Genomic DNA, 16522 nt, shown 5'->3' with positions numbered 1-16522 from the left:
ACACTGATAATACTCTGCAATACATGAGTATTGCAGAATATTATCATGAAGAAGCAATCAGATGATTGCTTCTTCATGTCCCATGGTATAAAAGTGAAAAAGTAAAAAAAAAAGTTATTCAATAAAAAAATAAAGTCATAAATCACTAAAAATGCCCCAAACCCCCAAAACATATAAAGAGACATATAGCTCAAAAAAAAGTCTAAATCATAACACAAACCCCACATATATAGTATCACCGTGTCCGTAACAACCCGTAGAATAAAAGTAAATCATTATTGAACCCGCACGATAAACGCCGTAAAAAAAAACTGTTATAAACCCTCCAAAAATTATGATTTTTACCTTTTCAATCCCACAAAAAATGCTATAAAATGTGATCAAAAAACCATATGTACTGCGACATGATACTGGTGCAAAGTACAACATGTCCCGCAAAAAACAAGCCATCAACCAGCTCCGTAGCCAAAAAAGTAACAAAGTTATGCCACTTGGAAGACGGCAATACATAAATGATAGATTTTTCCCCACATTAGGGTTTTGTTTGACAAATTTAGTAAAACGTAAGAAAATATATTCATGTCTGGTATCCCCGTAATCGTATCAACCCATAGAATAAAGATAACATGATTATTAGTCTATACGGTGAACACCAAAAAAAAAAGAAGTAAAAAATCCAGTACAGAATTGATGCTTTTCTACTCCTGTCCTCAAAAAACGTTCCTAAATTTTCAACAATAGGTGATACAAACCCCAAAATGGTAACATTGGAAAAAGCATCTCATCCCGCAAAAAAAATGGCATCACATGGCCCCAATAACAAAAAAGCGAAAATTTTATAGCCTTCAAAAGGGGCCAATGAGGTAACTAAAATCCTGGCAGCTGCAGCGCCCTCCTTCCCTTCTGCACCTCGTTGTGCCCCCATAACACAAGTCACAGCCACATGTGGGGGGTCTTTGTACTCAGGAGAAATTGCAGAACAAATTGTATGGTGGGTTTTCTCTTTTTATCTTTTGGAAATGTGTAAATTTTAGGGCTAAATGAACGTATAAGGGAACAATATGACCATTCTAAATTTCACCTCCATTTTGATTCAATTACTATGAAGATCTCAAGGGGTTAACAATCTTCGTAAAAGCTGTTTCTGATAGCTTGAGGGGTGCAGATTCGAAAATGGGTTGGTTATATAGGGGGTTTTGATGCTAAATATGTAAAATTTCATTCCAAACTGTATTTATCCCCAAAATAGTCAATTCTGAAAATCCGGAAAAGCGATATTCTATTTGCAAGCCGCGTGACATCAAAATAAATTATCCAAACATTTCAGAAATTATGAAAATGTAAAGTAGACAAATGGGAAATGTTATTCAGCAACTTATTTAGGTGGTAAATCGATCTGCCTGAAAACGCAATGATTTTGAATTTCGAAAATGGCAAATTTTTCCAAAAATTTATCAGATTTTCTTTTTTTTTGTAAATAAATGCAAAACTTATCTGCCAAAATTTACCACTAAAATGAAGTACAACATGTGGGGAAAAAACAATCTCAGAATCGCTTTGATAAGTAACAGTGTTCAAAAGTTATAACCGTATAAAGAGACGCAAGTCAGAATCCAAAAAATCGGGCTGAGCCTTAAGCTACAAAATGGCTGCGTCCTTAAGGGGTTAAGGGCCCACACGGTACTGGAGTTCTGTTCCATACTTGGCAGCAACTTGTAAAAGGATGAAGCTTTCAGTCATGACAATTAGAAAAGCAAAAACTTTTTGAAAAAGGCATCCACACCGACAAATTTGCAGACGACAATAGCAGCTGGAACTTCGTGGAGAGCTAGAGGTTTGCGGTTCCATAGGTGATTGAGCCGCTTCTTAGCAGAGCAAGAATTGTTACCTGCTCTGCTTTCCATGCATAAGGCAGAATAGATGGATGGAAGACATGCCAGGGATGTCTGGAAATGGTTTGGCATCCCTTAGCATAGGTCCACCTTTCAAGGGTTTTCCATGCATCTTCTTGAGGCATTACTTACTGTAGGAGGCGAGGTATGACCCACTCAGCCCATGACCGATCAGCAAAACTCTGCAGGCACCGACTAGGCACACTTTGTTTGGGAGTTTGTCAAAGGGAACCACGGCGCTCACCAGGACGAGGTGGCCGAGTGGTTAAGGCGATGGACTGCTAATCCATTGTGCTCTGCATGCATGGGTTCGAATCCCATCCTCGTCGATTTCTTCTGCTTCGTCCAAGCTGAAATCTTTGTTTGCTAATCCTCTTTTTACTGGACAAGCAGTGATTGTCCCCTCCATGGTGGACTTTAACTGTGACCTCTCAAGACGGCTCTTATTAAAGCTAGGAAAGACGCATATTTGTTGTGTGGCATACAAGTTATGTGGCATATCAACGGGTTAAGTCCACTCTTTTTATTTTTCATGCTTGATGGCATCCTCAGCCTTCTCATGAAGATGAAGGCCTCTTTGTCCTTTGCAGCCTTTAGCTAGTACTGATTCTAGATCCCCTGACTGGTCTACCTTAGGACTGTGTGAAAGACAAGTAAGATGTCAGACGTGAGCGAATAACTTTTTTTTGGTTTGCTTCAGAAGCTCAAAAGAGAAGAAAGAAAGGCACTGCCGAGATTCGAACTCAGGATCTCCTGTTTACTAGACAGGCGCTTTAACCAACTAAGCCACAGCGCCTTGTGATGGCAAAGCTGGCACAGCTGTGCAGCTTAAAAAAAACGCCACTGCTATCGGATGTTTCCAATTCCTGCAACCTTTCATGACCTGATGGGGTGGCTCAAACCTTCATGGTTTTTCTTTTCAGGGCTGGAAAAAGGAAGGTGAGCAGATACTAGGTAGACAACTGAGGTGTGTCCCTTTATCCGCAGTCGTTTTCCACTGCTTTCTTTAAGGGCCCACACGGTACTGGAGTTCTGTTCCATACTTGGCAGCAACTTGTAAAAGGATGAAGCTTTCAGTCATGACAATTAGAAAAGCAAAAACTTTTTGAAAAAGGCATCCACACCGACAAATTTGCAGACGACAATAGCAGCTGGAACTTCGTGGAGAGCTAGAGGTTTGCGGTTCCATAGGTGATTGAGCCGCTTCTTAGCAGAGCAAGAATTGTTACCTGCTCTGCTTTCCATGCATAAGGCAGAATAGATGGATGGAAGACATGCCAGGGATGTCTGGAAATGGTTTGGCATCCCTTAGCATAGGTCCACCTTTCAAGGGTTTTCCATGCATCTTCTTGAGGCATTACTTACTGTAGGAGGCGAGGTATGACCCACTCAGCCCATGACCGATCAGCAAAACTCTGCAGGCACCGACTAGGCACACTTTGTTTGGGAGTTTGTCAAAGGGAACCACGGCGCTCACCAGGACGAGGTGGCCGAGTGGTTAAGGCGATGGACTGCTAATCCATTGTGCTCTGCATGCATGGGTTCGAATCCCATCCTCGTCGATTTCTTCTGCTTCGTCCAAGCTGAAATCTTTGTTTGCTAATCCTCTTTTTACTGGACAAGCAGTGATTGTCCCCTCCATGGTGGACTTTAACTGTGACCTCTCAAGACGGCTCTTATTAAAGCTAGGAAAGACGCATATTTGTTGTGTGGCATACAAGTTACGTGGCATATCAACGGGTTAAGTCCACTCTTTTCATTTTTCATGCTTGATGGCATCCTCGGCCTTCTCATGAAGATGAAGGCCTCTTTGTCCTTTGCAGCCTTTAGCTGGTACTGATTCTAGATCCCCTGACTGGTCTACCTTAGGACTGTGTGAAAGACAAGTAAGATGTCAGACGTGAGCGAATAACTTTTTTTTGGTTTGCTTCAGAAGCTCAAAAGAGAAGAAAGAAAGGCACTGCCGAGATTCGAACTCAGGATCTCCTGTTTACTAGACAGGCGCTTTAACCAACTAAGCCACAGCGCCTTGTGATGGCAAAGCTGGCACAGCTGTGCAGCTTAAAAAAAACGCCACTGCTATCGGATGTTTCCAATTCCTGCAACCTTTCATGACCTGATGGGGTGGCTCAAACCTTCATGGTTTTTCTTTTCAGGGCTTGAAAAAGGAAGGTGAGCAGATACTAGGTAGACAACTGAGGTGTGTCCCTTTATCCGCAGTCGTTTTCCACTGCTTTCTTTAAGGGCCCACACGGTACTGGAGTTCTGTTCCATACTTGGCAGCAACTTGTAAAAGGATGAAGCTTTCAGTCATGACAATTAGAAAAGCAAAAACTTTTTGAAAAAGGCATCCACACCGACAAATTTGCAGACGACAATAGCAGCTGGAACTTCGTGGAGAGCTAGAGGTTTGCGGTTCCATAGGTGATTGAGCCGCTTCTTAGCAGAGCAAGAATTGTTACCTGCTCTGCTTTCCATGCATAAGGCAGAATAGATGGATGGAAGACATGCCAGGGATGTCTGGAAATGGTTTGGCATCCCTTAGCATAGGTCCACCTTTCAAGGGTTTTCCATGCATCTTCTTGAGGCATTACTTACTGTAGGAGGCGAGGTATGACCCACTCAGCCCATGACCGATCAGCAAAACTCTGCAGGCACCGACTAGGCACACTTTGTTTGGGAGTTTGTCAAAGGGAACCACGGCGCTCACCAGGACGAGGTGGCCGAGTGGTTAAGGCGATGGACTGCTAATCCATTGTGCTCTGCATGCATGGGTTCGAATCCCATCCTCGTCGATTTCTTCTGCTTCGTCCAAGCTGAAATCTTTGTTTGCTAATCCTCTTTTTACTGGACAAGCAGTGATTGTCCCCTCCATGGTGGACTTTAACTGTGACCTCTCAAGACGGCTCTTATTAAAGCTAGGAAAGACGCATATTTGTTGTGTGGCATACAAGTTACGTGGCATATCAACGGGTTAAGTCCACTCTTTTTATTTTTCATGCTTGATGGCATCCTCGGCCTTCTCATGAAGATGAAGGCCTCTTTGTCCTTTGCAGCCTTTAGCTGGTACTGATTCTAGATCCCCTGACTGGTCTACCTTAGGACTGTGTGAAAGACAAGTAAGATGTCAGACGTGAGCGAATAACTTTTTTTTGGTTTGCTTCAGAAGCTCAAAAGAGAAGAAAGAAAGGCACTGCCGAGATTCGAACTCAGGATCTCCTGTTTACTAGACAGGCGCTTTAACCAACTAAGCCACAGCGCCTTGTGATGGCAAAGCTGGCACAGCTGTGCAGCTTAAAAAAAACGCCACTGCTATCGGATGTTTCCAATTCCTGCAACCTTTCATGACCTGATGGGGTGGCTCAAACCTTCATGGTTTTTCTTTTCAGGGCTGGAAAAAGGAAGGTGAGCAGATACTAGGTAGACAACTGAGGTGTGTCCCTTTATCCGCAGTCGTTTTCCACTGCTTTCTTTAAGGGCCCACACGGTACTGGAGTTCTGTTCCATACTTGGCAGCAACTTGTAAAAGGATGAAGCTTTCAGTCATGACAATTAGAAAAGCAAAAACTTTTTGAAAAAGGCATCCACACCGACAAATTTGCAGACGACAATAGCAGCTGGAACTTCGTGGAGAGCTAGAGGTTTGCGGTTCCATAGGTGATTGAGCCGCTTCTTAGCAGAGCAAGAATTGTTACCTGCTCTGCTTTCCATGCATAAGGCAGAATAGATGGATGGAAGACATGCCAGGGATGTCTGGAAATGGTTTGGCATCCCTTAGCATAGGTCCACCTTTCAAGGGTTTTCCATGCATCTTCTTGAGGCATTACTTACTGTAGGAGGCGAGGTATGACCCACTCAGCCCATGACCGATCAGCAAAACTCTGCAGGCACCGACTAGGCACACTTTGTTTGGGAGTTTGTCAAAGGGAACCACGGCGCTCACCAGGACGAGGTGGCCGAGTGGTTAAGGCGATGGACTGCTAATCCATTGTGCTCTGCATGCATGGGTTCGAATCCCATCCTCGTCGATTTCTTCTGCTTCGTCCAAGCTGAAATCTTTGTTTGCTAATCCTCTTTTTACTGGACAAGCAGTGATTGTCCCCTCCATGGTGGACTTTAACTGTGACCTCTCAAGACGGCTCTTATTAAAGCTAGGAAAGACGCATATTTGTTGTGTGGCATACAAGTTACGTGGCATATCAACGGGTTAAGTCCACTCTTTTCATTTTTCATGCTTGATGGCATCCTCGGCCTTCTCATGAAGATGAAGGCCTCTTTGTCCTTTGCAGCCTTTAGCTGGTACTGATTCTAGATCCCCTGACTGGTCTACCTTAGGACTGTGTGAAAGACAAGTAAGATGTCAGACGTGAGCGAATAACTTTTTTTTGGTTTGCTTCAGAAGCTCAAAAGAGAAGAAAGAAAGGCACTGCCGAGATTCGAACTCAGGATCTCCTGTTTACTAGACAGGCGCTTTAACCAACTAAGCCACAGCGCCTTGTGATGGCAAAGCTGGCACAGCTGTGCAGCTTAAAAAAAACGCCACTGCTATCGGATGTTTCCAATTCCTGCAACCTTTCATGACCTGATGGGGTGGCTCAAACCTTCATGGTTTTTCTTTTCAGGGCTGGAAAAAGGAAGGTGAGCAGATACTAGGTAGACAACTGAGGTGTGTCCCTTTATCCGCAGTCGTTTTCCACTGCTTTCTTTAAGGGCCCACACGGTACTGGAGTTCTGTTCCATACTTGGCAGCAACTTGTAAAAGGATGAAGCTTTCAGTCATGACAATTAGAAAAGCAAAAACTTTTTGAAAAAGGCATCCACACCGACAAATTTGCAGACGACAATAGCAGCTGGAACTTCGTGGAGAGCTAGAGGTTTGCGGTTCCATAGGTGATTGAGCCGCTTCTTAGCAGAGCAAGAATTGTTACCTGCTCTGCTTTCCATGCATAAGGCAGAATAGATGGATGGAAGACATGCCAGGGATGTCTGGAAATGGTTTGGCATCCCTTAGCATAGGTCCACCTTTCAAGGGTTTTCCATGCATCTTCTTGAGGCATTACTTACTGTAGGAGGCGAGGTATGACCCACTCAGCCCATGACCGATCAGCAAAACTCTGCAGGCACCGACTAGGCACACTTTGTTTGGGAGTTTGTCAAAGGGAACCACGGCGCTCACCAGGACGAGGTGGCCGAGTGGTTAAGGCGATGGACTGCTAATCCATTGTGCTCTGCATGCATGGGTTCGAATCCCATCCTCGTCGATTTCTTCTGCTTCGTCCAAGCTGAAATCTTTCTTTGCTAATCCTCTTTTTACTGGACAAGCAGTGATTGTCCCCTCCATGGTGGACTTTAACTGTGACCTCTCAAGACGGCTCTTATTAAAGCTAGGAAAGACGCATATTTGTTGTGTGGCATACAAGTTACGTGGCATATCAACGGGTTAAGTCCACTCTTTTCATTTTTCATGCTTGATGGCATCCTCGGCCTTCTCATGAAGATGAAGGCCTCTTTGTCCTTTGCAGCCTTTAGCTGGTACTGATTCTAGATCCCCTGACTGGTCTACCTTAGGACTGTGTGAAAGACAAGTAAGATGTCAGACGTGAGCGAATAACTTTTTTTTGGTTTGCTTCAGAAGCTCAAAAGAGAAGAAAGAAAGGCACTGCCGAGATTCGAACTCAGGATCTCCTGTTTACTAGACAGGCGCTTTAACCAACTAAGCCACAGCGCCTTGTGATGGCAAAGTTGGCACAGCTGTGCAGCTTAAAAAAAACGCCACTGCTATCGGATGTTTCCAATTCCTGCAACCTTTCATGACCTGATGGGGTGGCTCAAACCTTCATGGTTTTTCTTTTCAGGGCTTGAAAAAGGAAGGTGAGCAGATACTAGGTAGACAACTGAGGTGTGTCCCTTTATCCGCAGTCGTTTTCCACTGCTTTCTTTAAGGGCCCACACGGTACTGGAGTTCTGTTCCATACTTGGCAGCAACTTGTAAAAGGATGAAGCTTTCAGTCATGACAATTAGAAAAGCAAAAACTTTTTGAAAAAGGCATCCACACCGACAAATTTGCAGACGACAATAGCAGCTGGAACTTCGTGGAGAGCTAGAGGTTTGCGGTTCCATAGGTGATTGAGCCGCTTCTTAGCAGAGCAAGAATTGTTACCTGCTCTGCTTTCCATGCATAAGGCAGAATAGATGGATGGAAGACATGCCAGGGATGTCTGGAAATGGTTTGGCATCCCTTAGCATAGGTCCACCTTTCAAGGGTTTTCCATGCATCTTCTTGAGGCATTACTTACTGTAGGAGGCGAGGTATGACCCACTCAGCCCATGACCGATCAGCAAAACTCTGCAGGCACCGACTAGGCACACTTTGTTTGGGAGTTTGTCAAAGGGAACCACGGCGCTCACCAGGACGAGGTGGCCGAGTGGTTAAGGCGATGGACTGCTAATCCATTGTGCTCTGCATGCATGGGTTCGAATCCCATCCTCGTCGATTTCTTCTGCTTCGTCCAAGCTGAAATCTTTGTTTGCTAATCCTCTTTTTACTGGACAAGCAGTGATTGTCCCCTCCATGGTGGACTTTAACTGTGACCTCTCAAGACGGCTCTTATTAAAGCTAGGAAAGACGCATATTTGTTGTGTGGCATACAAGTTACGTGGCATATCAACGGGTTAAGTCCACTCTTTTTATTTTTCATGCTTGATGGCATCCTCGGCCTTCTCATGAAGATGAAGGCCTCTTTGTCCTTTGCAGCCTTTAGCTGGTACTGATTCTAGATCCCCTGACTGGTCTACCTTAGGACTGTGTGAAAGACAAGTAAGATGTCAGACGTGAGCGAATAACTTTTTTTTGGTTTGCTTCAGAAGCTCAAAAGAGAAGAAAGAAAGGCACTGCCGAGATTCGAACTCAGGATCTCCTGTTTACTAGACAGGCGCTTTAACCAACTAAGCCACAGCGCCTTGTGATGGCAAAGCTGGCACAGCTGTGCAGCTTAAAAAAAACGCCACTGCTATCGGATGTTTCCAATTCCTGCAACCTTTCATGACCTGATGGGGTGGCTCAAACCTTCATGGTTTTTCTTTTCAGGGCTGGAAAAAGGAAGGTGAGCAGATACTAGGTAGACAACTGAGGTGTGTCCCTTTATCCGCAGTCGTTTTCCACTGCTTTCTTTAAGGGCCCACACGGTACTGGAGTTCTGTTCCATACTTGGCAGCAACTTGTAAAAGGATGAAGCTTTCAGTCATGACAATTAGAAAAGCAAAAACTTTTTGAAAAAGGCATCCACACCGACAAATTTGCAGACGACAATAGCAGCTGGAACTTCGTGGAGAGCTAGAGGTTTGCGGTTCCATAGGTGATTGAGCCGCTTCTTAGCAGAGCAAGAATTGTTACCTGCTCTGCTTCCCATGCATAAGGCAGAATAGATGGATGGAAGACATGCCAGGGATGTCTGGAAATGGTTTGGCATCCCTTAGCATAGGTCCACCTTTCAAGGGTTTTCCATGCATCTTCTTGAGGCATTACTTACTGTAGGAGGCGAGGTATGACCCACTCAGCCCATGACCGATCAGCAAAACTCTGCAGGCACCGACTAGGCACACTTTGTTTGGGAGTTTGTCAAAGGGAACCACGGCGCTCACCAGGACGAGGTGGCCGAGTGGTTAAGGCGATGGACTGCTAATCCATTGTGCTCTGCATGCATGGGTTCGAATCCCATCCTCGTCGATTTCTTCTGCTTCGTCCAAGCTGAAATCTTTGTTTGCTAATCCTCTTTTTACTGGACAAGCAGTGATTGTCCCCTCCATGGTGGACTTTAACTGTGACCTCTCAAGACGGCTCTTATTAAAGCTAGGAAAGACGCATATTTGTTGTGTGGCATACAAGTTACGTGGCATATCAACGGGTTAAGTCCACTCTTTTCATTTTTCATGCTTGATGGCATCCTCGGCCTTCTCATGAAGATGAAGGCCTCTTTGTCCTTTGCAGCCTTTAGCTGGTACTGATTCTAGATCCCCTGACTGGTCTACCTTAGGACTGTGTGAAAGACAAGTAAGATGTCAGACGTGAGCGAATAACTTTTTTTTGGTTTGCTTCAGAAGCTCAAAAGAGAAGAAAGAAAGGCACTGCCGAGATTCGAACTCAGGATCTCCTGTTTACTAGACAGGCGCTTTATCCAACTAAGCCACAGCGCCTTGTGATGGCAAAGCTGGCACAGCTGTGCAGCTTAAAAAAAACGCCACTGCTATCGGATGTTTCCAATTCCTGCAACCTTTCATGACCTGATGGGGTGGCTCAAACCTTCATGGTTTTTCTTTTCAGGGCTTGAAAAAGGAAGGTGAGCAGATACTAGGTAGACAACTGAGGTGTGTCCCTTTATCCGCAGTCGTTTTCCACTGCTTTCTTTAAGGGCCCACACGGTACTGGAGTTCTGTTCCATACTTGGCAGCAACTTGTAAAAGGATGAAGCTTTCAGTCATGACAATTAGAAAAGCAAAAACTTTTTGAAAAAGGCATCCACACCGACAAATTTGCAGACGACAATAGCAGCTGGAACTTCGTGGAGAGCTAGAGGTTTGCGGTTCCATAGGTGATTGAGCCGCTTCTTAGCAGAGCAAGAATTGTTACCTGCTCTGCTTTCCATGCATAAGGCAGAATAGATGGATGGAAGACATGCCAGGGATGTCTGGAAATGGTTTGGCATCCCTTAGCATAGGTCCACCTTTCAAGGGTTTTCCATGCATCTTCTTGAGGCATTACTTACTGTAGGAGGCGAGGTATGACCCACTCAGCCCATGACCGATCAGCAAAACTCTGCAGGCACCGACTAGGCACACTTTGTTTGGGAGTTTGTCAAAGGGAACCACGGCGCTCACCAGGACGAGGTGGCCGAGTGGTTAAGGCGATGGACTGCTAATCCATTGTGCTCTGCATGCATGGGTTCGAATCCCATCCTCGTCGATTTCTTCTGCTTCGTCCAAGCTGAAATCTTTGTTTGCTAATCCTCTTTTTACTGGACAAGCAGTGATTGTCCCCTCCATGGTGGACTTTAACTGTGACCTCTCAAGACGGCTCTTATTAAAGCTAGGAAAGACGCATATTTGTTGTGTGGCATACAAGTTACGTGGCATATCAACGGGTTAAGTCCACTCTTTTCATTTTTCATGCTTGATGGCATCCTCGGCCTTCTCATGAAGATGAAGGCCTCTTTGTCCTTTGCAGCCTTTAGCTGGTACTGATTCTAGATCCCCTGACTGGTCTACCTTAGGACTGTGTGAAAGACAAGTAAGATGTCAGACGTGAGCGAATAACTTTTTTTTGGTTTGCTTCAGAAGCTCAAAAGAGAAGAAAGAAAGGCACTGCCGAGATTCGAACTCAGGATCTCCTGTTTACTAGACAGGCGCTTTAACCAACTAAGCCACAGCGCCTTGTGATGGCAAAGCTGGCACAGCTGTGCAGCTTAAAAAAAACGCCACTGCTATCGGATGTTTCCAATTCCTGCAACCTTTCATGACCTGATGGGGTGGCTCAAACCTTCATGGTTTTTCTTTTCAGGGCTGGAAAAAGGAAGGTGAGCAGATACTAGGTAGACAACTGAGGTGTGTCCCTTTATCCGCAGTCGTTTTCCACTGCTTTCTTTAAGGGCCCACACGGTACTGGAGTTCTGTTCCATACTTGGCAGCAACTTGTAAAAGGATGAAGCTTTCAGTCATGACAATTAGAAAAGCAAAAACTTTTTGAAAAAGGCATCCACACCGACAAATTTGCAGACGACAATAGCAGCTGGAACTTCGTGGAGAGCTAGAGGTTTGCGGTTCCATAGGTGATTGAGCCGCTTCTTAGCAGAGCAAGAATTGTTACCTGCTCTGCTTTCCATGCATAAGGCAGAATAGATGGATGGAAGACATGCCAGGGATGTCTGGAAATGGTTTGGCATCCCTTAGCATAGGTCCACCTTTCAAGGGTTTTCCATGCATCTTCTTGAGGCATTACTTACTGTAGGAGGCGAGGTATGACCCACTCAGCCCATGACCGATCAGCAAAACTCTGCAGGCACCGACTAGGCACACTTTGTTTGGGAGTTTGTCAAAGGGAACCACGACGCTCACCAGGACGAGGTGGCCGAGTGGTTAAGCCGATGGACTGCTAATCCATTGTGCTCTGCATGCATGGGTTCGAATCCCATCCTCGTCGATTTCTTCTGCTTCGTCCAAGCTGAAATCTTTGTTTGCTAATCCTCTTTTTACTGGACAAGCAGTGATTGTCCCCTCCATGGTGGACTTTAACTGTGACCTCTCAAGACGGCTCTTATTAAAGCTAGGAAAGACGCATATTTGTTGTGTGGCATACAAGTTACGTGGCATATCAACGGGTTAAGTCCACTCTTTTTATTTTTCATGCTTGATGGCATCCTCGGCCTTCTCATGAAGATGAAGGCCTCTTTGTCCTTTGCAGCCTTTAGCTGGTACTGATTCTAGATCCCCTGACTGGTCTACCTTAGGACTGTGTGAAAGACAAGTAAGATGTCAGACGTGAGCGAATAACTTTTTTTTTGTTTGCTTCAGAAGCTCAAAAGAGAAGAAAGAAAGGCACTGCCGAGATTCGAACTCAGGATCTCCTGTTTACTAGACAGGCGCTTTAACCAACTAAGCCACAGCGCCTTGTGATGGCAAAGCTGGCACAGCTGTGCAGCTTAAAAAAAACGCCACTGCTATCGGATGTTTCCAATTCCTGCAACCTTTCATGACCTGATGGGGTGGCTCAAACCTTCATGGTTTTTCTTTTCAGGGCTTGAAAAAGGAAGGTGAGCAGATACTAGGTAGACAACTGAGGTGTGTCCCTTTATCCGCAGTCGTTTTCCACTGCTTTCTTTAAGGGCCCACACGGTACTGGAGTTCTGTTCCATACTTGGCAGCAACTTGTAAAAGGATGAAGCTTTCAGTCATGACAATTAGAAAAGCAAAAACTTTTTGAAAAAGGCATCCACACCGACAAATTTGCAGACGACAATAGCAGCTGGAACTTCGTGGAGAGCTAGAGGTTTGCGGTTCCATAGGTGATTGAGCCGCTTCTTAGCAGAGCAAGAATTGTTACCTGCTCTGCTTTCCATGCATAAGGCAGAATAGATGGATGGAAGACATGCCAGGGATGTCTGGAAATGGTTTGGCATCCCTTAGCATAGGTCCACCTTTCAAGGGTTTTCCATGCATCTTCTTGAGGCATTACTTACTGTAGGAGGCGAGGTATGACCCACTCAGCCCATGACCGATCAGCAAAACGCTGCAGGCACCGACTAGGCACACTTTGTTTGGGAGTTTGTCAAAGGGAACCACGGCGCTCACCAGGACGAGGTGGCCGAGTGGTTAAGGCGATGGACTGCTAATCCATTGTGCTCTGCATGCATGGGTTCGAATCCCATCCTCGTTGATTTCTTCTGCTTCGTCCAAGCTGAAATCTTTGTTTGCTAATCCTCTTTTTACTGGACAAGCAGTGATTGTCCCCTCCATGGTGGACTTTAACTGTGACCTCTCAAGACGGCTCTTATTAAAGCTAGGAAAGACGCATATTTGTTGTGTGGCATACAAGTTACGTGGCATATCAACGGGTTAAGTCCACTCTTTTTATTTTTCATGCTTGATGGCATCCTCGGCCTTCTCATGAAGATGAAGGCCTCTTTGTCCTTTGCAGCCTTTAGCTGGTACTGATTCTAGATCCCCTGACTGGTCTACCTTAGGACTGTGTGAAAGACAAGTAAGATGTCAGACGTGAGCGAATAACTTTTTTTTGGTTTGCTTCAGAAGCTCAAAAGAGAAGAAAGAAAGGCACTGCCGAGATTCGAACTCAGGATCTCCTGTTTACTAGACAGGCGCTTTAACCAACTAAGCCACAGCGCCTTGTGATGGCAAAGCTGGCACAGCTGTGCAGCTTAAAAAAAACGCCACTGCTATCGGATGTTTCCAATTCCTGCAACCTTTCATGACCTGATGGGGTGGCTCAAACCTTCATGGTTTTTCTTTTCAGGGCTGGAAAAAGGAAGGTGAGCAGATACTAGGTAGACAACTGAGGTGTGTCCCTTTATCCGCAGTCGTTTTCCACTGCTTTCTTTAAGGGCCCACACGGTACTGGAGTTCTGTTCCATACTTGGCAGCAACTTGTAAAAGGATGAAGCTTTCAGTCATGACAATTAGAAAAGCAAAAACTTTTTGAAAAAGGCATCCACACCGACAAATTTGCAGACGACAATAGCAGCTGGAACTTCGTGGAGAGCTAGAGGTTTGCGGTTCCATGGGTGATTGAGCCGCTTCTTAGCAGAGCAAGAATTGTTACCTGCTCTGCTTTCCATGCATAAGGCAGAATAGATGGATGGAAGACATGCCAGGGATGTCTGGAAATGGTTTGGCATCCCTTAGCATAGGTCCACCTTTCAAGGGTTTTCCATGCATCTTCTTGAGGCATTACTTACTGTAGGAGGCGAGGTATGACCCACTCAGCCCATGACCGATCAGCAAAACTCTGCAGGCACCGACTAGGCACACTTTGTTTGGGAGTTTGTCAAAGGGAACCACGGCGCTCACCAGGACGAGGTGGCCGAGTGGTTAAGGCGATGGACTGCTAATCCATTGTGCTCTGCATGCATGGGTTCGAATCCCATCCTCGTCGATTTCTTCTGCTTCGTCCAAGCTGAAATCTTTGTTTGCTAATCCTCTTTTTACTGGACAAGCAGTGATTGTCCCCTCCATGGTGGACTTTAACTGTGACCTCTCAAGACGGCTCTTATTAAAGCTAGGAAAGACGCATATTTGTTGTGTGGCATACAAGTTACGTGGCATATCAACGGGTTAAGTCCACTCTTTTCATTTTTCATGCTTGATGGCATCCTCGGCCTTCTCATGAAGATGAAGGCCTCTTTGTCCTTTGCAGCCTTTAGCTGGTACTGATTCTAGATCCCCTGACTGGTCTACCTTAGGACTGTGTGAAAGACAAGTAAGATGTCAGACGTGAGCGAATAACTTTTTTTTGGTTTGCTTCAGAAGCTCAAAAGAGAAGAAAGAAAGGCACTGCCGAGATTCGAACTCAGGATCTCCTGTTTACTAGACAGGCGCTTTAACCAACTAAGCCACAGCGCCTTGTGATGGCAAAGCTGGCACAGCTGTGCAGCTTAAAAAAAACGCCACTGCTATCGGATGTTTCCAATTCCTGCAACCTTTCATGACCTGATGGGGTGGCTCAAACCTTCATGGTTTTTCTTTTCAGGGCTGGAAAAAGGAAGGTGAGCAGATACTAGGTAGACAACTGAGGTGTGTCCCTTTATCCGCAGTCGTTTTCCACTGCTTTCTTTAAGGGCCCACACGGTACTGGAGTTCTGTTCCATACTTGGCAGCAACTTGTAAAAGGATGAAGCTTTCAGTCATGACAATTAGAAAAGCAAAAACTTTTTGAAAAAGGCATCCACACCGACAAATTTGCAGACGACAATAGCAGCTGGAACTTCGTGGAGAGCTAGAGGTTTGCGGTTCCATAGGTGATTGAGCCGCTTCTTAGCAGAGCAAGAATTGTTACCTGCTCTGCTTTCCATGCATAAGGCAGAATAGATGGATGGAAGACATGCCAGGGATGTCTGGAAATGGTTTGGCATCCCTTAGCATAGGTCCACCTTTCAAGGGTTTTCCATGCATCTTCTTGAGGCATTACTTACTGTAGGAGGCGAGGTATGACCCACTCAGCCCATGACCGATCAGCAAAACTCTGCAGGCACCGACTAGGCACACTTTGTTTGGGAGTTTGTCAAAGGGAACCACGGCGCTCACCAGGACGAGGTGGCCGAGTGGTTAAGGCGATGGACTGCTAATCCATTGTGCTCTGCATGCATGGGTTCGAATCCCATCCTCGTCGATTTCTTCTGCTTCGTCCAAGCTGAAATCTTTGTTTGCTAATCCTCTTTTTACTGGACAAGCAGTGATTGTCCCCTCCATGGTGGACTTTAACTGTGACCTCTCAAGACGGCTCTTATTAAAGCTAGGAAAGACGCATATTTGTTGTGTGGCATACAAGTTACGTGGCATATCAACGGGTTAAGTCCACTCTTTTCATTTTTCATGCTTGATGGCATCCTCGGCCTTCTCATGAAGATGAAGGCCTCTTTGTCCTTTGCAGCCTTTAGCTGGTACTGATTCTAGATCCCCTGACTGGTCTACCTTAGGACTGTGTGAAAGACAAGTAAGATGTCAGACGTGAGCGAATAACTTTTTTTTGGTTTGCTTCAGAAGCTCAAAAGAGAAGAAAGAAAGGCACTGCCGAGATTCGAACTCAGGATCTCCTGTTTACTAGACAGGCGCTTTAACCAACTAAGCCACAGCGCCTTGTGATGGCAAAGCTGGCACAGCTGTGCAGCTTAAAAAAAACGCCACTGCTATCGGATGTTTCCAATTCCTGCAACCTTTCATGACCTGATGGGGTGGCTCAAACCTTCATGGTTTTTCTTTTCAGGGCTGGAAAAAGGAAGGTGAGCAGATACTAGGTAGACAACTGAGGTGTGTCCCTTTATCCGCAGTCGTTTTCCACTGCTTTCTTTAAGGGCCCACACGGTACTGGAGTTCTGTTCCATACTTGGCAGCAACTTGTAAAAGGATG

The 16522-nt window shown here is 45.4% G+C and overlaps 10 non-coding genes across 10 annotated transcripts; all 10 read left to right on the top strand.

Moving 5' to 3' along the window:
- The first annotated feature begins 2139 nt into the window (after window positions 1–2139).
- Window positions 2140–2221, top strand: TRNAS-GCU (transfer RNA serine (anticodon GCU)). Its single transcript has one exon. It is a non-coding gene; the product is annotated as a tRNA-Ser (tRNA).
- A 1151-nt stretch (window positions 2222–3372) lies between these two features.
- TRNAS-GCU (transfer RNA serine (anticodon GCU)) lies at window positions 3373–3454 on the top strand. The gene has a single exon. It is a non-coding gene; the product is annotated as a tRNA-Ser (tRNA).
- Window positions 3455–4605: 1151 nt separating this feature from the next.
- On the top strand, window positions 4606–4687 carry TRNAS-GCU (transfer RNA serine (anticodon GCU)). Its single transcript has one exon. It is a non-coding gene; the product is annotated as a tRNA-Ser (tRNA).
- A 1151-nt stretch (window positions 4688–5838) lies between these two features.
- On the top strand, window positions 5839–5920 carry TRNAS-GCU (transfer RNA serine (anticodon GCU)). Its single transcript has one exon. It is a non-coding gene; the product is annotated as a tRNA-Ser (tRNA).
- A 1151-nt stretch (window positions 5921–7071) lies between these two features.
- TRNAS-GCU (transfer RNA serine (anticodon GCU)) lies at window positions 7072–7153 on the top strand. The gene has a single exon. It is a non-coding gene; the product is annotated as a tRNA-Ser (tRNA).
- A 1151-nt stretch (window positions 7154–8304) lies between these two features.
- On the top strand, window positions 8305–8386 carry TRNAS-GCU (transfer RNA serine (anticodon GCU)). The gene has a single exon. It is a non-coding gene; the product is annotated as a tRNA-Ser (tRNA).
- A 1151-nt stretch (window positions 8387–9537) lies between these two features.
- TRNAS-GCU (transfer RNA serine (anticodon GCU)) lies at window positions 9538–9619 on the top strand. The gene has a single exon. It is a non-coding gene; the product is annotated as a tRNA-Ser (tRNA).
- Window positions 9620–10770: 1151 nt separating this feature from the next.
- Window positions 10771–10852, top strand: TRNAS-GCU (transfer RNA serine (anticodon GCU)). Its single transcript has one exon. It is a non-coding gene; the product is annotated as a tRNA-Ser (tRNA).
- A 3617-nt stretch (window positions 10853–14469) lies between these two features.
- Window positions 14470–14551, top strand: TRNAS-GCU (transfer RNA serine (anticodon GCU)). Its single transcript has one exon. It is a non-coding gene; the product is annotated as a tRNA-Ser (tRNA).
- Window positions 14552–15702: 1151 nt separating this feature from the next.
- TRNAS-GCU (transfer RNA serine (anticodon GCU)) lies at window positions 15703–15784 on the top strand. Its single transcript has one exon. It is a non-coding gene; the product is annotated as a tRNA-Ser (tRNA).
- Window positions 15785–16522: the final 738 nt, after the last annotated feature.

Source organism: Engystomops pustulosus, chromosome 7 (genome assembly GCF_040894005.1).
Source record: "Engystomops pustulosus chromosome 7, aEngPut4.maternal, whole genome shotgun sequence".
Lineage (NCBI taxonomy): Eukaryota > Metazoa > Chordata > Amphibia > Anura > Leptodactylidae > Engystomops > Engystomops pustulosus.
Note: the sequence above shows the minus strand (reverse complement) of the source record. Positions and strands in the feature narration are given on the sequence as shown.